Below are 27,999 nucleotides of genomic sequence, written 5' to 3' on the forward strand. Positions count from 1 at the left end.
AAGAAAGAAAAATTAGATTGAAGAATGTTTATGCTGATGTCTTTATGGCATTAAAAATTACATTTTATAGTTAAAAATTCTCAATCCAAAGTTGTATTGAAAGTTAACCCTAATCCCTTTTATAGCCCATTAAAAATTACATTTAAAAATTAAAATTTAAAGAAAAATAATATAGCAGGCCGCAGGCACGGGACATTTTCTGGGCCAACTATGTGAGGCGGCCACAGCCAGGAGATTATGGTGGCCGTGGCCACTAGTCTCTGACTCCCAGGCCGCGACCAGTGAATCCTGGTGGTCGCGGCCACAACCCAAAATCAACTCGCATGCTTTTTCTTTGTAATCTTCAACTTTAAGCTCGAACCTCGGGTGTAGGGACTTCTAAAACACTTCAAACTCATCCCAAACTTCATTTTCTCGAGTCCTATCATTTCACATCAATTTCTAACCACAAAAATACATCAAATTCATCAATAATACCTTATAAGATATTTTATGGCTTAAAAATCATAGACTCGTAAAACAAAGCTAAGAACACCTAAAAACACTTGAACTTAACATTATCTAAATGCGAAAGGATAAAAAATATAATATCCAAAATGCCTTTATCAGTAGCTGCACATTTTCCCATGTTAGGCGGTGTCGTGAGACATCCTGCTTGTCACTTGTACGAATTCGATACCACAATTTATGCAACAATGAATGTTAAACAGTTGCTTGTGGTCCAAGGTCGCTATGCTTGACAACTGACACTCTATTCCAGGCTCGAAGGGGGAATCTCATAGGTTTGGAAGACTTGAAAGGAGGAGATGTAACTTGAGTGATATTCTGCACGTGGTTCTCAAGAAGTAGCCTTCCATGAGGATATACTTCTCCAAAGGTGAAGATTGGGGAATAAAGGGCAAGGCTTCCACTTTGGGGAGCTCTAAGCGAGCTCCATATGATTTAATTAACTTCCAGGAAGACTTAATTACTCTTAATGTATGCCACATGTCACATGGTGAAAACAGGGACAACATATTGTTTTCCATATTGATTCAGATAAAATCTTTGTGATTTTTTAATCAAAGATTGGTGGATTGTTTCCTTTTCTTAAGTCTGTCTAGGTACATGCTGAGTAGTCTAATTGCCTAACTGGCTGAGCAATTTGGGAAATCGACAGATCCGACAGAGTTTCCATTTAGAGAACTCATGGATATTCTCTTCTCTAATTTCGTGGGCTGCTAAAAGAGGACTTCGTCCTAATTATAAATAGAAGCCTTAGCATTCAAGGAAGCTCACTCTTTTCACAGGCCATTTATGTGTAATTCTTATTGAAAAGTGTGATTGTAAGTGCATGTTGCACCGTCTTTGATATCCTTAGTCTAGTTATTTGTAAGTGCATGTTGCACCGTCTTTGATATCCTTTAGGATTGAAGGTGTTATTTCCATTGTGTGTACATGAACGGTCTTCGAGAGAAGAGCTGTTCAAATACTTTCTTCAGGAGGAAAAAAACATCACGGTCTTTGGGAGAAGAGCCATTCAAGTCTTTCTTCAGGAGGAAGAAAGCAATCAAACATCATCGAAGGGAGTTCGAGTGAAGATCTGATTCTTGCAAAAACGAGATTGGTATTGGAATACAAAAAAGTGTGACAACGATATAGAGGAAGTCTAATCTTGTTTAAGTCATTGCTTTTGTATTTGTGATAATTACTAATAATTTTTATTCTCTGAGTGTGACTCCATGGACTAGGGTAACCGAACCATGTAAAAATCTCCTGTGTTGATTTTTATATTCTTGTGATTAATCAGATTGTGTGTTTGATTCTTCAGTTAATTACACTTCCGCAATTAACTAAGTTGATTAAATAATTACTTGATAATTAACTGTGCATTTCATTTTACTTAAAATTTTGGTAAAACAAAAATAGAGAATAGAGAACAACCTAGTTGTTCTTATACCTACTATTGTAATAGAACTTAAAAGATATGTATTTTTATTACTATGAAATTCATAGATGAAGTTGCTAATGGTGGAGTTACCATTATTCTTTTTGCAGTGACGAATCTTGTAAATTATAATGTATTTGCATAGAAAAAATATACCCCCACCAATTCAATTGAATATGTTATTGTTAAGGACATCTTTCATTTATAACAATTTTATTTTTGAAAGGAAAAAAACAACAATATATGACGGGAATCGAATCTGCTGCTGTTGAATCTTAAAAATGAAAGTCTCACCCTAACAAAAAATAGAATCTTAAAAATAAGGGGTATTTGCGACATAAATACCACATGTTTTCAGTTTTATAGACTTATATACCACATCTTTTTTTTCGACGGATTAAATACCAATCGTTATGATTTGGCCAATTCCGTCACTACCACTCCGTGAAGTGAGAAAAAAAAGACACGTGTCACAGATCTGAATAAATCCCGTATTTTTTTGTCAAAAACTAATAAACAAAATTAAAACATAAAACAAAAATCAAAAACCAAAAACTCAAAAAACTGAAACCCATTCCTTCAAAAACTCAAATTCTCCCTCTCTCTCTTCAAGTCAACACCAGGGGAAACACAAACCATTTTTGATAGACATTACAAGAGGAAGACGAAGACGAAGACAAAGAGTCACCAATGCATATTCGGCGCCTTCCTGGGGAGGAACCCCCGGAGTATGGTAAGTTAGTTTTCTCTTTGTTATATATGTGATAAAATGGTTTTTGTTGCTTTTTATGGGGTTTAGTCTGTAAAGTGTTTGGTGTGGGTGAGTTTTGTTTTTAGTTTGGTGTATTATTAATTTGGTGTGAGGTACTGGTTTTTTGAAGTATGTGTAGGTTGACAAGTGCATTGACTGTGATGGTATCTATTTGGAATATTTTTGACTGAGTAAAAGGAAAAAGAAATGGGTATTGTAATGCTTTGGGACGTGGGATTTTGTCACTATTAGACTAAAATAATGCATTTTTTACTTAGGCTAAAACAGAGCATTATAGAAACAAAATATACACTTAACTATAAATAATCAATGTATTTTTTTTCTTTATTGGCAGATTTGAAGTTTGAGTTATTCACAATTAGTGTGCATCATGGTGGGAGGTGGTTCATTCATTTTGATGAGAAAAAATATGAAGGGGGGGGGGGGGGGGGGGGGAGATTGATTATTTTGATTACTGTGATTGGGAATGTTTCAGCAGGTATGATTTGGTGAAAATTGCAATCTATATTGGGTATGAGCTGCCTGTTGGTTTTTGGTGGAGGCCATATGGGAACTTTGCACACACAGGTGCCATGTTAGTTTCAGATGAAGATATTAGGTTAGTGATCTTTGATATGAAAACAAGGAGGTATAGGGTGGTTGATATCTTCTTGGTCTTGCCTGACAAGGATTATGTGGCTCCTGCTGTCAGTTACTGCAAAACTGTCCCTCTACCAAAATGTAGAATTGAAGAGTTAGCAGATGATGTTGAAGTGGATGTGGATGTTGTAGTAAATGCAAAGGGTTTTCCTGAGGGATTTGTCACTGATGGTAGTGAAGAGGATGTGGATGTGGATGATATTGAAGAGGTAGATGATGCTCCTGATTTGGTTGTTTTGGATAGTGATGAAGAAGAAGAGTTACCCTTCCCACCCCAAGCCCAAGTACCACCCAAGCCCATGAAACAGAGTTACCCTTCCCACCCCAAGCCCAAGTACCACCTCAAACTCATGAAACAGAAGAACACTTCCCACCCCAAGCCCAAGTACCACCTCAAACTCATGAAACAGAAGAACCCTTCCCACCCCAAGCCCGAGTACCATATCAAGAAGATCAAATAGCACCTGAATTAGAAGATAACACTACGGCTGAGACTAAAAGAAAACGCAAGCAGGCCCTGAGGAAGTGTAACAAGAAGAGGAGAAAGGGAAAGAAGAAGGCTGAGAAAGATGATGATTTTCTATTGGAAGATGAAGATTATGTTGATGATGGTGAACATAAAAAGGATTTAGAGAACACAACTGATCCAAGAAAGCGGTGGTCTTCAGTGACAGACCATTGTAATGAGCAAGATTATGTTGATTCTGAAGGAGTAATATCTGAGGATGATCTCAACAGCCTGTGTAGTGATGATGAGCACACTGTTAGAAAGAGTAAGAGTGAATACAACCCTGCTAACAAGTTTGAGAAATTTGAGTTCAAGCTTGGGATGGAATTTCCTACTATGGAGCATCTAAGGGAGGCTTTGAAAGATCAATTTATTAACAGTAATAGAACATACAAGTTTGGTTTCAATGACAGATCGAGAATAAAAGCCAAATGCAAGGGTGAAGGTTGTGATTGGTTTATTTATGGAAGAGTTTAGGGCAATGATAAGAAGACTGTCAGGATAAACAAGTACGAGCCAGAACACCACTGTGGGATAGTGTTCAACAACAAACTTGTGACAAGCACATGGTTAGCCAAGCATTTCTTGGAGTATTTCAAACTCAATCCAACACATGGACTACAATGGATTCATGGGAATGACCCAGAAAACAAAATACAGCAATGTGTCACAAACCATTTTCTACAGAGCTAAGGCTTATGCAACAAATCTATTGGAGGGTTCGGTGAAGGATCAATATTTAATCCTTGATGACTACTGCAGGTAGCTAATGGAGACAAACCCAGGTAGCACAACTGTAATGCCCCAAAATCCCTAATGCGGTTAAGTGGCTGGATTAGTAGGCCGGGAGGGCCATAATTGTTTAATTATGCCATTAGATAATTATATGCATGTTTATGTGAATTATATTATAATATGATGTTAAATGCATGCATGTGGGTCCACATTTGGTTATTAGGGCATTTTGATAATTTGGCCCGTTGAGGGCATATTTGGGTATTTTGGTGCATATTGCGACTTATGGATGAGATCCCATTATTATGGAGATATATTCAAGCTATTCGGCATGAGACGGTCTTATATTGTAAATTAGTGGTTTTGTCGTAATGGGGTCATTTATTGGGATATTGGATAATGAGAGTGATTATTTGATGATAAATTGGGAGTTATTGAGATCAGGAGGAAATTCTGGGAGTTTTGACTATTATGTCCCCAGGGGTGTTTTTGGGACCCCGAGCATTAGGTTTTATTTGAGGTTACATAAGCTTGAAGTAGTTCGTCAGATAGAACCGTACGTTTAAAACACCTTTTTCTCTCTCCTGTTAACCTTTGTGATGTTCGTGGCAATTTCGAAGAAATCTTGAGTTCTAGGAGTCGGAATCAAGCGAGGATCGAGGCATAGCGATCCTAGGAAAGATTAGAAGCTTCTTGACCGAAGGATTTAACGGAAAACAACTCAATCAAAGGTAATCTAAGTTTTAAGTTTTGAGTTTTTAGAGTTTCTAAGCTTTGAATTGGATTTTGTGAATCGTTGATTTTTTTATTCGTTTGAGCCTCGAAATTTGATGATTTTGGATCATTGGGATGTTTGGGAACTTTGATTTTTGGATTTGGAGATGTTTAGGTATGTTTTTGGAAGGTTTAAAATGAAGAAAATCGGAGTTATGGCTGGTTCCCGGGTGGGGGCCGCGACCCAAGCTCGAAGAAGGAGGAGGAGAGTTTGGGCGTGCTGAGCGCCACGGCACTAAGTAGTGGGTGTCGTGGCCCTTGCTCCTGGTGTGGCTGGGGCCCGCAGCTCAAGGTTCTAGGGTCGCGGCTCTGGTAGGGTTTTGAGGCCAATTGGGTGTTTTGATCTTGGGAACTCAGTTTTAGGCCTCGGGATCGCTCCTACTACCCGGATTAGTGGGATTCGATGTCCCGGAGGCTAGATCTTAGTTCGGGAACCTTTGTTATTCATTTTATTGATGGTGTCCCATATTTGGTTATGACTAGGTGACTGCTAAGGAACTTAAAGGTTGATTGTTCTCAAGGGTCGTTCTTATACTAATTCTCGCTCGAATCAGAAGTAAGGAAACTGCACCCCATATGTAACATGCATGGTTATTCATGAGGCATGTTGAATGTTTAAATGTGGACACGGATTGATTATTGAATGCTTAGCAAATATTGCTCACTTGTGCATGGTACTGATTGAATAGGCAGAATTGGCAAAGGTGTCAGTATCAACAGTGAAGCTGTGACTCATTAGTCAAGTTCGGCAGTGGTACTGGGCATTGGTCACACAGTGCTGACTCATAAGTCAGGAACGGCTTTAGCGTGTTCAACACAAGCCAATAAAGATTAGATCTAATCGACATCTGCATTAAATTACTCAGAAGAGCATTAATGCCGGACCGACCTTAAGTTCGATGAATATTATAAGCGCTTGTCTAGCCAAAGGCTAGTTACTTAGAGCCACAGTGACTATTTAGCCACATGGCTGTGGGTGCTAAGCCCCGTGTGACTTACCCAGCAGTCACTCATCTGTTTAAGCTAATGACTTACCCAGCAGTCAGTCATCTGTTTATGCTAGTGACTTGCTTGCCAGTCACTCATTATGGTTTACCAGAACCTTAAGTGTTAAATCATTCATTTGATTAAGATCTATAAGCTCCTTCATGGTTATTAAAGTGATATTCACTCATCTGTTCAGAGCTATAAGCTCTGTATGATTATCATGATCATCATTTGATGTTATATGCTTGCATTATTGTGTTTTCTTGCTGGGCTTTGGCTCATGGGTGTTATGTGGTGCAGGTAAAGGGAAAGAAAAGCTCACCCAGCCTTGAGTAGAGAGCTTAGGTGGTGATGTGTACATATGCGGCCGCTTGACCACCACGGCCAAGGAGTTCTCAGAGGAACTAGGGGGTTTACCCTATTTTTGCCGCTTAGGTCGGCGGGTTGTAAATTTAAACTGTAATGACCATTTTGAGTTGTAAATAACTTGTAAATGTTTTTTATGGGTCCATGAACAGTTTTATGTTTTAAATAAAATATATCCTTCCCTTTTGATTGGTTTTCCACCTTAACCTATTAATAACACCTAGAAACACGTTTTTAACCAAAGAACTCAGGTAGCGAGTTAAATTCACGGTTCATCATTCACCGTAACGGTCTTGGGGTATCCAGGGCATTACAACTTGGTATCAGAGCGTGCCAAGGTTAGGGTTCCTGTAGACTGGCTGGGCATGTACACTCATCACTGAAGTCAAGCTCGACTCATGGTTTGGTAACTATTTATGTAGTTATATGTATAACTGCTTAAATATAGTATAAATGCTTTACCTGTATACATGAGACACCATGTTAAACATGTGCCCTGAATATTGCATCCTCAACAACCGTGTGCTAAATTGTACTAAAATTGTTGGAACATACTTATTAGTATTGTTGATTGTGAATTATTATGTGATACATGCTAAGTGCTAAATGCTATAATCATGTATCCAATTGTATATTTGTATGACTGTGGAATATGATAATTATCTGCTTGTTCTTGGACCGTAAGGCGGCAAGAGGTTTAGTTATCACTACCTGACTGGTCGTATTGATTATTGTTTCAGCAAGGTATAAGCTAATAAGAATGAATCCAGGACAAACAAATACTTCAACTGGCCAGAGTGATCAAGGCATGAATAATAATAATCAGGGTCAAGAGAATGACCAGGGACAGATTCCACAGCCAGCTCCTGCAAACTGGCAGTAGTTAATTAGTGATCTGCAGGCTACAATGTTGAGACAGGGAGAAGAACTCCGCCTTCTGAGACAACAGCAAGCACCTGCAGTGGCCAGTGTATCAGAGGAACCTCCTGTGTTGGTGCCAGCAGCAGAGCAGCTGCATGAGGTTGGTAATAAATGGGAGCCTCTCTATGAAAGGTTCAGGAAGCAGCAACCTCCAGTTTTTGAAGGCAGTGCAGATCCTGCCAAGGCAGAGCAGTGAACGAGTATGATTACCACCATCCTGGATTTCATGAGGGTGACTGGTAATGAAAGGGTGGCTTATGCCACTTATATGTTTCGGGAGGATGCCCGAATTTGGTGGGAAGTTATTACCCAGACCAGAAATATATTAATGCCCTGAGTTGGGAAGAGTTTCAGACTCTGTTCAACGAAAAATATTATAATGATGCCATCAGGGCGGCAAAGGCAGAGGAGTTCATTAGGCTACTTCAGGGAGGTTTGTCAGTCACTGAGTATGCCTTGAAGTTTGATCGTTTGGCAAAGTTTGCCATGGAGCTGGTGCCCACTGATGGGACCAGGAGGGAGAGATTTTTTCAGGGGCTACAACCCATATTAGCCCGTGATGTTCGTATTACCACTGTGGCTAGGGTTACTACCTATGCACAGGTGGTTGAGAAGGCACTCATAGCTGCGAGTGCAGAGAACAAGATCTGATGAGATAGTACAGTCAGAAAGGAATTTAGGAGGACAAGTCCTCCATTTGTGGGTTCAACTAGGGGTGGAGGCCCCAGTGATCAGAAGATGAAGGTTCTTGACACCTTCCTAGTTCCAGGTCCTGATAGGCGGCCCCGTGCTATTTCAATGGGTCGTCCAGGTGGTAGTGAAGCCTGGAAGTCTTATCCTAAATGCCCTAGATGCAAGAGGCATCATTTGGGAGAGTGTAGGGCAAGGGCATGCTTCTCATGTGGAGCGGTGGGTCATCTTAAGAAAGATTGCCCTAAGGCCAGAAAAGAAGAGCCCAGGAAAGCGGATAGCTCGGCCCCAGCTCAAGTGTTTGCATTGACACAAACAGAAGTTGAGGCTTCTCCCTCAGTAGTTACAGGTCAGCTTCTTAGTGCTGGAACCCCTTATAATGTTTTGATTGATTCTGGTGCTACACATTCTTTTGTTGCTAGTAGTATTATTGATAGATTGTGTAGACCCTGTGATATTTATGCTGTGGGGTTTGGAACTTTATTGTGGTATCCAGGAGATGGGTCAGATCTTTGCCAGTGACAGTGGAGGGCAGAGAGTTGTCAGTGGATTTGATAGAGTTGGTTATGACTGACTTCGACATGATATTGGGTATGGATTGGTTGGTAAAGTATGGGGCAACCATTGATTACAGAAGGAAGATGGTCACCTTTGAGCCTGAAGGTGAGGATCCTTTTGTGTTTATTGGTACTGTGCATGGACCTCGCATACCTATGATTTTTGTTTTGAGGGCTAGGGATCTATTGCAAGGAGGTTGCATTTGATTCTTGGCCAGTGTGGTTGACACCACTCAAGTCGTTCTAGTGAGACCAGAAGATACCAGATTAGTTTGTGAATTCCTGGATGTATTTCCAGAAGATTTGCCAGGGTTGCCACCGCACAGAGAGATAGAGTTCGAGATAGAACTGGCACCAGGGACGGAGCCAGTGTCTAGAGCACCTTACAGAATGGCCCCAGCTGAGTTGAAAGAATTAAAGGTACAGTTGCAAGAACTGTTGGATTTGGGTTTTATCAGACCTAGTTTCTCACCTTGGGGAGCACCAGTTCTATTTGTGAAGAAGAAGGATGGTTATCTAAGAATGTGCATTGATTACAGAGAACTTAATAAGTTAACAATCAAGAACAAGTATCATTTACCAAGAATAGATGATATGTTCGATCAGTTGCAAGGTAAGAAGGAATTCTCAAAGATCGACCTTCGTTCTAGTTATCATTAGTTGAGGGTCAAGGAGGGAGATATACCAAAGACTGCTTTTCGTACCAGGTATGGGCATTATGAGTTCTTAGTTATGTCGTTTAGATTGACTAATGCCCCTGGTGCTTTTATGGATATGATGAACAGAGTGTTCAAGGATTATCTAGATCAGTTTGTGATCGTCTTCATCGATGATATCCTGGTATATTCTCAGTCTGAGTCAGAGCATGAGCAGCATCTGAGGTTGGTTCTACAGAGACTAAGGGAACACAGACTGTTTGCAAAGTTCAAGAAATGTGAGTTCTGGTTATCTCAGGTATCCTTTCTTGGGCACATTGTCAGTAAGGAGGGGATTAAGGTAGATTCAGCAAAGATCGAGGCAGTCAGAGATTGGCCAAGGCCAAAGAATGCTTCTGATGTTAGAAGTTTCCTTGGATTAGCATGTTATTATAGACATTTCGTGGAAGGGTTCTTAAAGATTGCTACTGCATTGACTGAGCTGACACGCAAGAGCCAGAAATTTGTGTGGCCAGATAAATGTGAGAACAGCTTCCAGGAACTGAAGCAGAGATTGATTACAGCTACAATTCTAAGTCTCTTGACAGATCAGGAGAAGTTTGTGATTTATTGTGATGCTTCTCATCAGGGTTTGGGCTGTGTTCTGATGCAGTCAGAAAAGGTAATTGCTTATGCTTCTCGTCAGTTGAAGGAGTATGAAAAGAGATATCCCACTCATGATTTAGAGTTGGCAGCTATGATCTTTGCTTTAAAGATATGGAGGCATTATCTTCATGGACAGAAGTGTGAGATCTACACAGACCACAAAAGCCTGAAATACTTCTTCACTCAGAAAGACTTGAATATGAGACAAAGGCGTTGGCTGGACTTAGTAAAAGATTATGATTGTGAGATTTTGTATCATCTAGGAAAAGCCAACATGGTAGCTAATGCTTTAAGCCAGAAGGGTCCGGGACAGATTTATGGTGTGAGGCTGATAGCTAGAGAGTTAGCAATTGATATGACCAGAGCTGGTATAGAGTTAATGGTGGTCCAGTTGGCTAATATTACGCTACAGTCTACATTGTTGGAGAGAATCAAGGAGGGTCAGTTGAGTGATCCATAGTTGATCAAGATTGGAGAGGATGTTTTGGCTGGAGCATCTAGAGATTATACAGTGTCTGATTTGGGCTTGTTGAGATACAAGGGGTGGATATGTGTCCGTTAGACACTGCTTTGAGGCAAGAGATTTTGGATTAATCTTATACTATGCCTTACTCTTAGCATCTAGACACCACGAAGATGTATCAAGATGTGAGATCGTTGTATTGGTGGCCGGGGATGAAGAGGGATGTAGTGGAGTATGTGGCCAAGTGCTTGACATGTCAGCAGGTCAAGGCTGAGCATTAGAGGCCAGCAGGGTTACTGCAGCCTCTGGATATCCCAGAGTGGAAGTGGGAAGACATCACGATGGATTTCGTGGTGGGCTTACCTAGGACTGTTGGTTAGCATGATACTATTTGGGTTATAGTGGATCGCTATACCAAGTCAGCTCACTTCTTGCCAGTAAGGACTACATATACAGTTGATCAGTATGCAGATCTCTATGTGAGAGAGATCGTGCGTCTCCATGGGGCGCCGAGGTCGATCGTGTCAGATCGTGACCCCACTTTTACCTCCAAGTTCCGGGGGAGATTACAGAAAGCCATGGGAACATAGTTGAAGTTCAGTACTGCTTATCATCCTCAGACAGATGGGCAATCTGAGAGGACGATCCAGATATTGGAAGACATGATGCGGGCATGTGTGCTGGACTTTGGTGGATCTTGGAGTAAGTATCTACCTTTAATAGAGTTTTCCTACAACAATAGTTATCAGTCTACCATTGGAGTTGCACCTTATGAGATGCTATATGGAAGGAAGTGCAGATCTTCCATTCATTGGGATGAGACAAGTGAAAGGAGATACTTGGGTCCTGAGGCAGTTCAGAGGACCAATGAGGCCATTGAGAAGATTAGAGCTCAGATGCTCACTTCTCATAGTAGACAGAAAAGCTATGCAGTTCAGAGGACCAAGCGTAGGAACGTGGAGTTCCAAGTGGGAGACTATGTCTTCCTTAGAGTCTCGCTATGGAAAAGGGTGAGAAGGTGTAATGCCCTGAAATCCCTAATGCGGTTTATGTTGGATTAGCTTATACAAGATCTTTATTTATTTTCATGTATATCTAATATTAAACAAATTAATACGAGATAGCCTAAAACATGTTTCTAAAATTGAGAGAAACAAAGAATAGAATACTTAAAGTATACGCAGCGGAATTAAAGAGTCCTTCCTTCAGTTTTTCTAACTCTTGTATCCTCTCTGTCGCAGAGTATTATCAAGAAACTAAACTGATCTTTTATTTTCTTCACAATCTTCCAATGTATCCTTAGAACCACCTAGACTAGTGTGGGCAATTCTCAACACATGAGATAGATATAGAGAGAAGAAGAGAAAATAACAAAGAGGCTTCGAAAAGGACTTGTGTTTAGAGAGAATCTAAAACTATCAGAAAATCTGACTTATGACTTATCAAACTTATCTTCTGACTTCTCTCTAAGCACTCCTTTTATAGACTCAATTAGGCCATTTAATTTAATTAAAAAATCAATAAAATAATAGCCATTTTGAAGCCCTAGGTCGAAATTATCATGGGCTATAGGCCCGTGAAATTTCCCATTTGATTATAAGCCCATTGGACTTAAAATCAAGGCATGTATTATTTTCTATTGATTTAATTAATTAAATAATTATTTAAATCCTTTATCAAATTAATTATTTATAATTTGAACCTTGATTTAAATTTATTTATTAATTTAGATACCAATTTATCTTAATTAATAAATCTGCCATAATTTCTCTTTTCTTCTCAAAATTACACAACTCTATGAAACTATCCAAAATTGACCTGGTCAACTTTGATAATTCTAATTGATGATTAAATCAATTAATTGAGACTATCTAGATGATTTTATCCATGGTACAATGGGGACCATGGGCCTATGAAATCAAGCTCCAATAAGTTATCATAAATCTAACAAATAAATTTACTAACTTATTAATTCATCGTGACTCCACTATAGACTCGAAATTGCACTCTTGAATTCATAGAATGCTCTATAACAAATATAGATACGCTATTAATTATCCATTGTTACAACAATTATTGTCACTCAATCCTCTATAGACGGTCTACAATGAGATAGGACTAAAATACTGTTTTACCCCTCATTGTATTTTAACCTTAAAAAACTTAGTTCCTTGTAAATGATATTTCAGTAAACTAATTTAATTACTGAAATGAGATCTCTTTCATTTAACACCTTGAACCAAACTAAAAGGAAACCATCGTTTCACTTCTTCATCAGAAGCTATAGATGTTCATATCTATGATTAACACTCTCACTCAATTATACTACCGAGTTCCCAAGATGTAAGTATGGGCTAGTCCGTAGGGTAAGCTAGTAACGAACAAGTCAAATAACTCAAATAATACAATCAGCTAGAATACTAACCACTCAGTAGGGGTGCACACGGGTCGGATTTTCGGGTTTCGGGCTCATCGGGTTCGGGTTTTGCGGGTTTCGGGTTAAGAAAAATGGTACCGAAACCGATCCAAAATTTTCGGGTTTTTTCGGGTTCGGGTTCGGGTTCACTCGGGTTCGGGTTCGGGTTCGGGTGTAATTTCGGGTTTGCTAGGCCATTTGTGATTTTGGGCCGAAAAGCCCAGATTTTCAAAAATGCCATTTTTTACACTTTTTTTTTCAAAAATACCATTTTTTTTTCAGATTTCAGGTTTGATTTTGGGTTGGGCTGAGCCTATTGGGTTTTGGACCGAAAAGCTAAATTTTGCAAAAATACCATTTTTTTTACACTTTTTTCAAAAATACCATTTTTTCGAAAATACCATTTTTTTGGATTTCGGGTTTGAACCCGAACCCCAGGCTAAAAAAATTTCAAACCCGACCCGACTTTTGTCAGGTTCGGGTCGGATTTCACCCGATTTCGACGGGTTTTCCCAAAAAACGGGTTTTCGGGCTGCGGGTCGGGCAGGTTTGCGGGTTTTTCGGGTCAAATGTTCACCCCTACCACTCAGAATTGAGATTGAATTGACCTATGGTCAACTATATGATATGACTATAATAGATAATAACGGTATGGTTACTTATCTTATCAACTGCCAATATCGGTCCTGTCCGATGTAACAAATACATCTGATCTTATCTACTTTGCTAATGTTCTGGAAAGAATATAACACTGTAATGTGTAAGTAGATCATATCGTAGATTGGCAAATCAATGTAAATCCTGTGCACTGACTAATCTTAGGGCTAACTTATTTTGAACATATAATCATATTTATATTCCACTGTGATTACGTCACTATAAATAAGATTAGCTATATGCTCGGGATTTAATAGAAGTTTATATTAAACAAATAATCATGAAAATAAAACATGTGAGAAAAGTGATTGACCAAGTCAAAAAATGATTTCGATTCTTTTATTGATAATAAAATGAGATTAGAAAGAATTTGGGTTTTAATTAGGGCATAAAACCCCAACAGTTTAATGGCTGGATTAGTAGGTCGGGAGGGCCATAACTGTTTAATTATGCCATTAATTGATAATATGGATGTTTATGTGAATTATATTATAATATAATGTTATATGCATGCATGTGGGTCCACATTTGATTATTAGGGTGTTTTGGTAATTTGGCCCGTTGAGGGCATATATGTGTATTTTTGTGCATATTGTGAGTTATGGATGAGATCCCATTATTATGGAGATATATTCGAGCTATTCGACATGAGACGGTCTTATATTATTAATGTTGACGCGGTTCTTCGCAAACAGGTAATTAAGAAAATAAGAGAAAGAGATTAGTGCTTAATAATGAACCGAAATAGATGAATGATCTTAAAATGGACTGATGACACAACTACGTTTTTAGGTGGTTCAAAGGTTAAAATCCTTCTACTCCACCAGCCAATATTATTGCTATGCTTCTGGTATTCTCTTACAGGGTATTTCGTTACACCATCGAATCCAACCCCTTGCAACTCCCAGGGTCTCCATATTTATAGGAGAGGGCACCTGGGAGTTGGTAAGGGGGGTTATCCCGTGACCTTCTTACCCATCATGTCACTTCTGTGACATTCATGATTAATTCCTAAAACCTGACAAATGAAGTGTGGTCTAATCAATAGGTAAGGGGGATAATGGGCCGCATGGCCCAACCCAGTCGTGGGTGCCTGAATACGCACGTTCATGCTGCGTGTCCGAGAATTCAGGGATATATCAGACACGTGATGTCTGATATATGCACGTTTACATTGCGTGGTTGACTTTATATGGAGTCACGGCTTCCCACTCCAGCTCATACCTTGAGCTGGATGCCTTCTTGGCTTGCGGTCTTCATATCCCTGTCTCGGCCCTTAAATAATCTTGGTCAACCTTTGGTTACCTCAAGCTAAAGAGGTAGGACCTTACAACAGCAGCTCCGGCCACGTGGCGTCCACGTGGCTGATATAATTATGCCATATCTCAGCTCGCTAATAGCCCGTGGAAAATCAGGGCGTACATTTGCCCCCCAAGCCTCTGCTCGTGGCACACGGCATCATCTGGGGCCACAGTGGAGGCTTTTAGGCTTCTCCATGGACTCTCCATATTCTACCTATTACGCAGGCGTCGAATACGTGGAGCATCGTGGTTGGTGACTGTACGTCTTCTGAGAACCACATTAATTGGCCTAGCCTATACTCAGCCATCGTTTCATCTTTCGAGTGGAGAGCCTCGAATCCCACATCAGGGCAATCCAATGGCCCTCCTCACACGACCTTTCACGTATATAAAAGGGGTGGCCACCTTACGCATGGGCCACCCGTTTATTTGAAAATTTTCTAAATTTCCCATCTTCTTCTCTCTTCTCATCCTCAAAAAACCCTCTTTTTCTCCCAGTTACCGTTCCCAGCATTCCATAAGATCAGGTGCAAGGGCTCCTTTGAGGTTTTGGTACCAGTTACTCCGCCGAGGCCCCAACCCAGACGACCCCTTCATCCCCCTCACAGCAAAACACTTCGTAAGTTCTCTGACTGTGCATGTTTTAAATTTTCTTTTTACTATAGCTTAGGTAAATAGTTACTGTAGCTGCATGCAATATTCTGCTGGTTTTTTGTAGGTACGAAGGGTGTAGGATTTTATTTTAGACCATCGATTGTAGAAGAAAACCATTTAGGAGCATGGTTCATAGGGTGCGTTTTCTGGGGAAGTTTTCTGGGTAGGATTTTTTTTGGTATGCTTGTTTAAAATATCCAGCATTTTGGGTGCAAAACCAGGTAGCTTAGGGGACACGCTTCACAGGCGGTTTTGCACTTCTTGCTTACTGAAACATTCCTTCCAAGGCAAACTTTTATCCTGACCCCCCTGACACACGAATGCCGAGTAATTGGGGATCTGTTGGGAGCACAGGCGCGTGTTCATAGAACCGCGTGGTCTCACTCTCCACGGGCTGAGTTTACCTCAGCCCGTGCAAAGGAAACACCTCTTCAGATCCTTTCTTATGTTTAGGTCGCCTTTTCTAAAATTACTTCTTTTGTTTGCTAGGCGACCAGATGGGACCCAAGAAGAACGCTCCTAAGAAGAACGCAGGCAGCTCATCCTCCCAACAATCCAAAGGAAAGGAGGTGATGACAGACTCCCCAATCCCCATCTTTGGGCCGGCCGTGGAGCAGGAGCTCGAGGTGGCGCCCGATGCTTTTTTCGAGGCCGAGAGGATCGTCTCGAAAATCACCGACCAGGGGAGAGTGAATAAAATACTCCTCTCCCACAACATCGAGCTAGGGAGGGGCGCCCTGATCGCCCGACCTCCCCTTGAAGGTGAGCGGAGCTGCGCGCCGCTCGACGAGGAATACGCGGCTTGGAGTGACGAACACTTCAAGGCTGGGGCCTTCCTCCCGCTGGACCAATACTTCGCCGACTTCCTCAACTACGTGAAGTTGGCTCCTTTCCAGCTCCCCCACAACTCTTACCGTTTGTTGGCGGGGTTGAGATATATGTTCCTGAAACAGGAATGGGTGGTCCCCACTCCGGCGGACATCTTATATTTTTTCTACCTCAAGGCCAGCCCGGAGCAGCGGGGGCGAGGCGACGGGTTCTGCTACCTGACCCGCTTCCTAAACACGGTTGCGGTCATCGAGCTGCCCAGCCACCCCAATGACTTCAAAGACCAGTTCTTTATGTCCATGGGGTTTCGCAACTGCGAACTTTATTACTTCAACCGTCCTCGTAAGTACCTTTTTCTCTTAGCTCGTAAGTTAAGTATTGATTAGGTCCCCCTTATCAGTTTCTGACTTAGAACAATTCTGCAGCCATTTTTGCGAGGACAGATAAGTCTGTGATCCTCGGGACTCAGTACGAGACAATGGCGGGCCTGCCCCCCAGTGAAAAGGACTATCACCAGCTCATGACAGACGAGACGATGTTGGCATGCAAACTGATCTCTTCAGGCCAGACTTTGGCCCTGAGGAGACCCCGGGGGCTTCCCCCAGCTCGCGAGATGAGGCCCATCCCCGAGGAGGAGGCCGCGGATGAGGCCCATCCCCGAGGAGGAGGCCGCGAGGAAGGAGAGGATGAGGACGAGGAGGACGAAGAAGCGGGCACTGGAGGTCGCCCAAAGAACGGACGAGGAGAGGATCCAGTCTGGAGCAGCCGCAGGTCCCTCTAGGCAAGGTAATCCTTACATGTTCAGGGGCTTAGATAGGGCCACCACTGATCCTCGGTTATCTAGGTTTAATCCCAACCAACCCATCCAATGCCATCGAAACAACCCCGACCTCAACGTAACCTGATGGCTGTCGTATACCACACAAATTTAACAATAATTTTTCTTTCAATACTTTCAATTATTTCAGTATAATAGCAAATACAAGTCGAACCCACGAGGACTATCGTTCACTTTATTATTCAAGAATTAAGACTAAAACTTAAAAGGGGATTTTGATTTTTTTTTATGCAAAATTAAATAACATAAATTAAAAAGCAAAATAAAGATTTGGATTACGATATTAAAAAGCAGTTAAAGGTTAATCTCCACCCTCGACAATCATTCCTAATCACTAATAATAAATATTATTCCAATTTCTCAATTAAACTATTAACCCCGCAGATAACACTAAAGTAGACAATTATCCCAGTCTCCCTATTATAAGTAATCAAGGCGAAATGCTCAATAATTAACTCTTTTATCTAAGCAATAAATCTATGAAGCATACAATCTATTTAACTTAGATAAAGCATTAAGTTCTATGGAAACAAGTTAATCTAGGCAATAAATTAATGAAGCATATAATTCATTTAACCTAGGTTCTATTTTTCATCACAATCAACAATTCTTTTGACTTAACTATCAATTGCAATTTATCACACACACTTAGAATCCTAAACTATTAGGTGAGTAGTAATTCTAAGATGAAAATTGAACAATGTAAAACCTTAATTAGTTGGCCACCTAACAAGAAATTACAAGATTCATAACATTCAATTGGAAAAATGGAAACAATCTAATATTGAGAGAAATTGAAGAACAATATTCATTATTAATAATCAAGAATTCATGTCTTGGGTTTTGAATTAACCCTTAACCTAAAAAGAATCTACTCCATAATTGTAATCATAATCACAAACATAATTATAATTAAGATTAAAGAGATAAAGGGAAGAAAAGAAACTAGATGGATGAACAAGATTGTTGTCGCGTTGTAGTCTTCTCTCCAGCCCCTTCTGAGTCTCTTTTTTTCTCTAAACCGTAATCAAAACTTTATCTAAAATTAACCCTAATAATTATTTATAGTCTCAATTAAATTCTAATTAAAAAGAAATAAAAAATCTAAAAACGGCGTCGCGAGCCGTGGCCTAGAACAAAACTGTGCCTAAATCTGTCCCTCAGGCAGCGGCCTGAAATTTTCGCGCAGCGGCCTGTCTGGAAGAAAAATCCTGAAAGTGCAATTTCCACTTAAAGTGCCGCGGCCTACCTCGAAATTCTTCAATTCTTGATCTTACAAAGCTTCCACGTCGCCACCACTTCCACAATTCAATCCTGAAAGCTTTGAATACTCCTAAAACTTTATTTTAACTACACTTGCCATCAAAATGTCAAATTTATCATCATAAAACGCAACGTAGAAAATATGTTGTAGAATCACGAAACTTAGTGAAAACTATTAAAAATGCTATCATAACACCATCCAAGCATAGAAAAACTTAACAAATATTAATACAAAAATGACCTTATCATAACCCTACTCCAGTGTGTCGACCGGCTCGTGCTGGATTACGAGAGTAGCCGCCCTAGGGGTACTGTAGTCATAGATAACACCTTAGCCTTTAGGTCGGCCCTCTTTGAGGAGTATGGGACTAATCTCCGGTCGTGGCCCTCGCTTCGGGAGGGCACTGTAGCTCCGGGTCTTAGGCAGTATGTAGAAGAGTCTAGTCCCGAACCAGGTTCGGACCCAGAACCTGTTCCAGCTCGCGAGGTCATTGTCTTAGATTCCCCCGTAGGAGCTCCGGGGCCGATGGTCATGACCATAGATTCCTCTTCTAGCTCGGGGGGTAGGATCCCTTTCAATATATATGCTTGAGTTCCGCTTTTTCCCTCTTATTTTTGTTCTTGCATAAATGCTTACTCGTATACTAATGTTGTCTTTGTTTTGCCAGAGGAAATGTCTCAGCCCGGGAACAAAGACCTGCGAGCTATGTTCACCGGAGGGAACTCTTCTGCTGGAGCCTCTGGGCCCAAAATGAAGAAGCTCCGGGTGGCGAAGAAAGCCGCTGGGACCCCAACCAAGTCCCCTGCAAAGGGGAAAAACCAGACCTCAGCTGCCCAAGCCAAGGTACCTCCACCTCCTGCCGCAGTGGAGAAGATGCCCCCGCCCCCCCACGAGCTCCGGCCTTTGTTTGGGATATGCAGCCCCTGAGGTGCGCATTCCGATGGACCCCCAGGCCCTGGATAAAATTCCTGACGTCTTTCGGGGGACGGTGTACGAGACAGCGACCTACACCGTCGACCACTACTACGGCGCCACCGAAAAGGATCTGCGGGCGATCGAAACAAGGAGCCCGGAGAGCGTGATGGAGTCTTCATTGGGAATGGCTCTAACGGTAAGCTGGCTTTACATTTTGTACTCTTTTGGTTATCATGCATTGCACGTTCTTTCTATATATTTTTTTTTCGAAGGCAGTTGCCTCTTTGCTTTGTAGGGTGCCTTGGCTCTTCACCGGAGCATTTCTAGGTCCAAGGCTCGGCTTGAGGACATGAGGGGCGAGCATCAGGCTGTTTTGGCCGCCTAGCAGACTACCTTGGCCTCCCTGAAGACTGCCCAAAAGCAGGAACAGGAGGCTAAGGATGCCTTGGCGGCCGCGCGGGCTGAGCTGGACGCGTCCCGTCCCAAGCTGCAAGAGGCCGAGGCTAACAAGGCCGCCCTAGCCGCTGTTACGGCCGAACTCGAGGAGGCCAAGGCTGCCCGGGCAGTGTTGGACTCTGCAAAAACCGAGGCCGAGGAGACTAAGGCCGCCTTGGAAAAGGAGAAGGCGACTTCCAGCTCCGCCATGGAGGACATGCTATATCACTGCTGGGTCTTCAACCCGGATGGCGACTTTTCCTTCCTAGGAGTGGAAGTCTGGGAGCCCTTCCTGGAGGGGTTTAAAGCTCGTCTTAAGTAAGAGGCGCCCTCTGAGACCGGGGAGACCTCCACAGCGGCCGAGCAAGAGGGCGAAACGGCGACCTCAACGGAGCAGCCCGGTGGAGCCTAGGGCCTTACTTTTTCTTTTTTGAACACATTATTATTATTATTATTTTGTAACTTTTGTATGAGGTTTTTCCACCTTGAGACAATTGGCTTTATCCACTTTTGCTTCTATACACTTTTCTTTTTGGTGATGCTATGATTGATGCTTTTATACTTTTCTTAGAAAAAAAACATGTTAACCAATCTTGACCCAACTTCTAAGGTAAGTCCCGGTTGCACTCTGGACATTGCATTAAAAACTTAGTTCGCGTTAACCTCTTATTGATATCTTGTGCTTTTTAAGCAAAACAACGATCAATCAATTTGAATTAACTTCTAAGTTTTATGACCTGGTTACGTCCAAGACGTTAGTTTGAAAACTTAGTTCGCGTTAATTTTTATCAATATCTCGTGCTTTTTAAGAAAAACAATGATCAATCAATTTGAATTAACTTCTAAGTTTTATGACCTGGTTACGTCCAGGACGTTAGTTTGAAAACTTAGTTCGCGTTAATTTTTATCAATATCTCGTGCTTTTTAGGAAAAACAACGATCAATCAATTTGAATTAACTTCTAAGTTTTATGACCTGGTTATGTCCAGGACGTTAGTTTGAAAACTTAGTTCGTGTTAATTCTTGACTAATATCTTGTGCTTTTTAAGAAAAACACCGATTAATCAATTTGAATCAACTTCTAAGTTTAGGGCCGACCTGGTTATATCCAGGATATGACTTAGTTCGCGTTAATCCTTTATCAATATCTCGTGTTTTTTAAGGAAAACAACGATCAATCAATTTGAATCAACTTCTAAGCCTTTAAGGCGACCTGGTTATATCCAGGCACCATATGCCCCCCAAGTAACTAGGAAAGGGTCTTTCGTGGTTACTTGAGATTACACCCACAAATACACAATAATAAACAAAGATTTAACTCTCATTGCATAAAAAAAAGTGGCCTTTAAGCCTTACAAGGGTGCTACTAATAATATTTCTTCAAATGAATAGCGTTCCAGGTTCGTGGGACTGCTTCTCCATTGAGCCGAGCTAATTTGTAAGTTCCTTCCTTAATGACCTCGGAGATTTGATATGGCCCTTCCCAGTTCGGTCCCAATACTCCATCTTTGGGATCCTTACCGGCTAAGAAGACTCTTCTGAGGACCAAGTCGCCAATGCTAAAGGCGCATTTTTTGACCTTTGAGTTAAAATAACGAGTGATTTTTTGCTGGTAATGTGCGAGCTGAAGCTGTGAATCTTCTCGTCTTTCATCAATCAAGTCGAGGGAGGCGCAAAGTAGTTCGTGGTTGCGGTCCTGGTCATATGCCTGGACTCTATGCGAAGATACCTTAATCTCGACAGGGAGGACTGCCTCACTCCCAAAAGTCAGGGAGAAAGGAGTATGACCCGTAGGAGTCTGATGCGAGGTCCGGTATGCCCACAGAACCTGGGGGAGCTGTTCTAGCCAGACCCCCTTGGCTTCGTCTAGTCTCTTCTTAAGGCTCGCCTTTAGCGTCTTATTGACAGCCTCGACCTGGCCATTTTCCTGGGGATAGGCCACGGATGAGAAGCTTTTCACAATTCCGTACCTTTCGCAAAATTCGGTGAAGAGGTCGCTGTCAAACTGAGTCCCATTGTCGGATACGATTTTCTTAGGCAGCCCGAATCGGCAGATAATGCTCTTGACCACGAAGTCGAGGACTTTCTTGGAAGTTATTGTTGCCAAAGGTTCTGCCTCAGCCCACTTCGTGAAGTAGTCGATGGCCACCACAGCGTAGCGGACCCCGCCCTTTCCAGTAGGGAGGGCGCCAACCAAGTCGATTCCCCAGACCACAAATGGCCATGGGGACGAGATCATCTTCAGCTCGACTGGGGGAGCTCGGGCAACCGTGGCGAATCGCTGGCACTTGTCACATTTCTTGACGTATGAGATCGAGTCCTATGATAGAGTGGGCCAATAATACCCTTGCCTTAAGACTTTTAGGGCCAAGCTTTGCCCCCCAGTGTGATCCCCGCAAAAACCCTCATGCACTTCCTGCAGGATGGCCTTTGCTTCGCCTGGCAGAACACATCGTAGGAGAGGTAGGGAATGCCCACTTCGGTACAACACCCCATCTATTATCATATACCTTGGAGCCTGATACAGTACCCGCCGTGCGCCATTACGCCCCTCGGGTAACTTTCCTTCGGTGAGGTACTCGAGGATGGGAGTCATCCAGGTCGGTTTGGCGTCGATCATCTTGACCTCCACCCCGACCTCTTCTATACTTGGTTTCTCTAGGAACTCTACCGGTACTAACCCCAGAGCCTACGTCTCCCCGGAGGTAGTGAGCTTGGCAAGAGCGTCTGCGTTAGCATTCTGCTCCCGAGGTATCTACTCGATTGAGCCTCGTTCAAACGCGGACAGTTCAACTTTTACCTTGGCCAGGTAAGCAGCCATCTTGGCTCCCCATGCTTGATATTCACCTAGCACCTAGTTTACCACAAGCTGGGAGTCGTTGAAGCACTGAACGGAGCTCGCCTTCAGCTCCTGGGCTACCCTTAGCCCGGCCAGCAAAGCTTCATATTCGGCCTCGTTGTTGGAGGCCTTGAATCCAAATCTCAAAGCCGAGTGGAATCTATGCCCTTCTGGGGATATCAAAATGATTCCAGCCCCGGAGCCGTTCTCATTGGATGAGCCATCCACGAAGATCTTCCATGACGCCTGGGTTGAGGTGACCTGGGGTGACCCTTCCACAGGATCCTCCCTGAATCCTGTGCACTCTGCCACAAAATCGGCCAGGGCCTGACTCTTTATAGCAGTTCGTGGGGTGTACAAAATCTCGAACTGACTGAGTTCGATGGCCCATTTCAACAGGCGTCCCGATGCTTCAGGTTTTTGCAAAACCTGCCTTAAAGGTTGATCGGTCATGACGTGTATTGAGTGGGACTGGAAATACAGCCTAAGCTTTCGGGAGGTCGTGATAAGGCAGAATGCCAACTTTTCCATCATCGGGTATCGGGGTTTGGCCCCGAGAAGTCTCTTGCTAATGTAGTAGACCGGTTTCTGAACCCAGTCTTCTTCACGGACCAATATGGCACTAGCTGCATCCTCTCTGGCAGCTAGGTAGAGGAAAAGAGGCTCTCCTGCCTTTGGTTTGGACAATACGGGCGGCTCGGCCAGATGTGCCTTCAGGTCGAGGAAAGCACTTTCGCACTCCTCTGTCCATTTGAATTTCTTATTTGCTCGGAGCAAGTTGTAGAATAGCAGGCACTTGTCGGTGGATTTTGAAATAAACTAATTAAGGGCTGCCACCCTTCCTGTCAGGCCTTGAACGTCCTTACACGACCTGGGTGAGGGAAGCTCGAGCAATGACCTAATCTTATCGGGGTTCGCCTCGATTCCTCTAGTGTTGACAATGAAACCCAGGAATTTTCCAGACGCGACCCCGAAAGTGCACTTCTGAGGGTTAAGCCTAATGTCGTATTCTCTTAGTATCTTGAAGCATTCTTCCAGGTCGGAAACATGGTTATCGACAATCTTTGACTTGACCAGCATGTCATCAACGTACACTTCCATGTTCTTCCCGATCTGGTTGGCGAACATTCTATTCACTAATCTCTGGTATGTAGCACCGGCGTTCTTCAGCCCGAATGGCATGACCTTGTAACAATAGACATTAGTTGGGGTCATGAAGCTGGTGTGCTCCTGGTCCGCCGGGTTCATGGCGATCTGATTATAACCTGAGTACGCATCCATAAAGGACATGAGCTCATGCCCCGCCGTGGCATCCACCAATTGGTTGATCCTTGGCAAGGGAAAACAATCTTTGGGGCAGGCTTTATGCAGGTCGGAGAAGTCGATGCAGGTCCGCCATTTCCCGTTGGGCTTCGGGACCAGCATGGGGTTGGCGACCCAAACCGGAAACTTGGCTTCACGGATAAAGCCGCATTTCTTGAGCCGAGCTACTTCTTCTTCTAAGGCCTCAGCCCAAGTTGTTCCCAAGCGCCTCTGTTTCTGGGACTTTGCAGGAACGCTCTTATCCAAATGAAGGGTGTGCATGATGACATTTGGACTGATTCCCACCATGTCCTCATGTGACCATGCAAACACATCCAGGTTATCCTATAGAAATTTGATCAGCTCCGCGTTCCTCCTACCACAGAGGTTTTTCCCGAGCTTAACCATCCGAGAAGGATTTTTTGGATCGATATGTACTTCCTCGAGCTCTTCAATAGCCTGGAGCTCGGACTTGTCCTCGCTTATTCGAGGGTCAATATCCTCACTTAGGACGATACTTTCCCCCTCGGCGCTTTGAGGTTTTTCAATCTCAGGATTAGGCAGAGGTTCTTGAGATTCCTCTTCTCCACCTTGGATGGCCATCGTCAGCTGCCCGGGTTTCGATTTTCCCTTCATGGAAATGTTGTAGCATTCCCTGGCAGCAAGCTGATCGCCACAGATCGTGCATATCCCCGTGGAAGAAGGAAATTTCAGCGCGAGGTGGCGAATGGAGGTGACGGCTTCAAAAGCTATAAGTGTAGGTCGACCCAAAATGGCATTGTATGCAACGGGGCAGTCGATGACCACAAACTCGAGGAGTTTTGAGACTGTCCGAGGTCCCTCTCCTAAGGTGATCACCAGCTCGATCGTCCCTATAGCCGCTGATCCTTCTCCCGAGAAACCATACAGCATCATGGAGGTCGCCTTCAGCTCGGCGACAGTTAAACCCATCTTCTCCAGCGTGGACCGGAATAGAAGGTTTACCGAGCTCCCATTATCGATCAACACTCTCCTAACCCTCTGATTAGCGAGCTGCACTACTACGACCAGAGGGTCGTTATGAGGGAACTGAACGTGGCTAGCATCTTCTTCAGTAAAAATGATTGGTTGCCTTTCCAATCGCTGCTGTTTTGGTAGATGCTGCTCAGGGACGAACTCTACTCCATTATGAGCCTTGAGTTCGTTGACGTACCTCTTTTGGGCACCCCTGCTCGTGCCAGCCAAATGCGGACCTCCCAAGATTGTGGATATCTCTCCTCCTATCACTGGAGGAGGGACGTCTTGATCTACCCGAGACCTGGGCTACTTGACCGGGACTTCCGGAGCAAGTCGGCTTGTTGGAACCCTGTTCTGCGCATACTGAGCCAAGGGGCCGGCTCTGATGAGAGTCTCGATCTCATCTTTCAGGTGTCTACAATCATCGGTATTGTGGCCAACGTCGTTGTGGAAACGGCAAAACTTGGAGGTGTCTCTCTTCCCCTTCTGGTGCTTTAACGACTCCGGCTTCCTCCAGGGGAGGCGAGCAGAGTTTGCTAGGAAGATGTTCTCCCTAGAGTGGGTGAGCTCCGTATAAGTCGCGTAGACCGGCTTAAATTTTTCTACGGACTTATTCTTCTTTGGGTCGTGCTGGTTGCCCTCGCCGTTCCCCTTTCTCTTGCCTCCACCGAACTGGTTATTTAGTGTAACGTTCTGGGTCACTATCACGACCTCCGTTCCCACTCCAGCGAGCTGCTCAAGGACCTGGCTGGTTCTTGCAGCTGAGGCTTGGGCCTCCTCCAAGTTGATCCACCCCTGGGCCCTATTTAGGAATTCGTTTATTGAGCTGACTCCCTTCGTTTGTATTTCATTCCAAAGTCCCCCTCCGATGAGGATTCCAGTCCTCAAAGCCATGAGCTTGAAGCTGTCATCTGCGTCTCTGGCCCGAGCAGCGACGTTTGCGAACCTGCTCAGGTAAGCCTTCAAAGGCTCGTCGGGTTATTGCCTCACGTTAGCCAGGGAGTCGGCCTTAACGCGGGCAGCCTGGGAGGCTCGGAATGCTCTTTTGAAGTCAGCAGAGAAAGTTTTCCAAGAGCTGATTGATTGCTTTTTACTTTGTTTGAACCACTGTCTGGCCGGCCCAGTCAATGTGGAGGGAAATATCAAACATCTCAGCTCAGGGCCAATGTTGTGGGCAATCATCAGTGTATTGAACATACCCAGATGATCTGACGGATCTTTGTCTCCGTTGAATTTGGACAGGTGCGGCATACGGAAACTGGGCGGGTATGTCGTTGCTGCTATGCTGGGGGCGAAGAGCTTAAGCTCGTCCCCTGAATCATATTCATCTTTCTCTTTCTCCGATAGGATCTTCCTCATTAGCTGCTCCATCTTAGCCAGGCGCTCAAGGGTTTTGTCCTAATCTCCTTGGTTATTTCGGGGCTGTTCAACAGCTCCGGATCCATTGTATACGTTTGGTGGGTTATTGCCCCTCCTATCTTGAGATAGGTTATTTGGGACATTCCCGCCGTTACGTACCTCGGCCAGGTCTCCCCCTGAGCGAGCATGGCTGCCACCTCCAACTGGGTCTCCCCTATGAGAGTTAAGGCGATCCCGTAGGTCGCCCCTCGGGGTGGCTTGAGGACTTTGCGCCGAGCTTAGGCGCTGGCGCAGGTCTCCGCCAGAAAGGTCACTCCAGCGACTTCTGGTCCAGTAGCTCTCGTTAGAGATGCTTGGAGCCCGCCTCTGGGGGTGAGGATCCGGGCTTCCTCTAGGCGCCCTGCTACGATGGGAAGGTCTTGCGGATGGCGGGTTTCTCCTGCTGCTTCCATAAGCTGGAATATCTCGGATAGGCCGAGGAGGAGACAGATATCTTATTGGTGAAGGAGGATGTATAACCGGGGACACAATCCTGGTTCCGTCAGGGCGGATCAGGTTAGGTGGGGGCCTTTCGGCCCTGCCAACTTGCGGGCCTTGCGCCTAGCGATCTAGACGAGGCGCAGGACGGCTGGCCGGGACGGGCTGGTGCTGTGAGCCCTCCCCAGATTTCCTTCTAGAATTCCCTCAAGCCCTCCTGGGCGCGCTCGAGGCTGGCAGTGAGCTGGGAGTTGAAGTTCGGACCGAGCGGCTATACTGTTGTTCAGCTCTGGGTATTTCTTCGAAGTTTGCCTCTCGGCGGTGCGATGAGGGAGTAGAGTTGGACGTCGGAGGTCTGACCGAGCGGCTAGGCCTGGACCGATTACCCAGGCGGGACTTACGAGTCTCACCTTGCCTCTTTCCGACGTTAACGACGGTTATAAGAGGGGGTAGTCAAACCAACACCTCCTTAATCTGCTGATTAGCTTTCGCCAGTTGACTCCTCAACTAAGCATTCTCCATCTCTACCGCCGTGTAAAAGTCTGGGTTTGGATTAGGCGGCCGGGGTGCCGAACTTCCAGTGTCATCCTGGCCTACTGGCTGCTTGCCCGGCCGTTGCTGAACTTCAAGGTTTTGCTCACCGGAGATGGCGGCATGATGGGCCTCCTGCCCATCATGTTGTTCTGCCTCGTTACCGTGTCTTGATCGAGTGGTCACCATAGTTGGATGTTTGCGATAGCACCAATCTAACTAGCTCTCAATGAAAGCACCAAACTATTGACGCGGTTCTTCGCCAACAGGTAATTAAGAAAATAAGAGAAAGAGATTAGTGCTTAATAATGAACTGAAACAGATGAATGATCTTAAAATGGACTGATGACACAACTACGTTTTTAGGTGGTTCAAAGGTTAAAATCCTTCTACTCCACCAGCCAATATTATTGCTATGCTTCTAGTATTCTCTTACAGGGTATTTCGTTACACCATCGAATCCAACCCTTTGCAACTCCCAGGGTCTCCATATTTATAGAAGAGGGCACCTGGGAGTTGGTAAGGGGGGTTATCCCGTGACCTTCTT

The sequence above is a fragment of the Humulus lupulus genome, chromosome 5 (genome assembly GCF_963169125.1).
Source record: "Humulus lupulus chromosome 5, drHumLupu1.1, whole genome shotgun sequence".
NCBI lineage: Eukaryota > Viridiplantae > Streptophyta > Magnoliopsida > Rosales > Cannabaceae > Humulus > Humulus lupulus.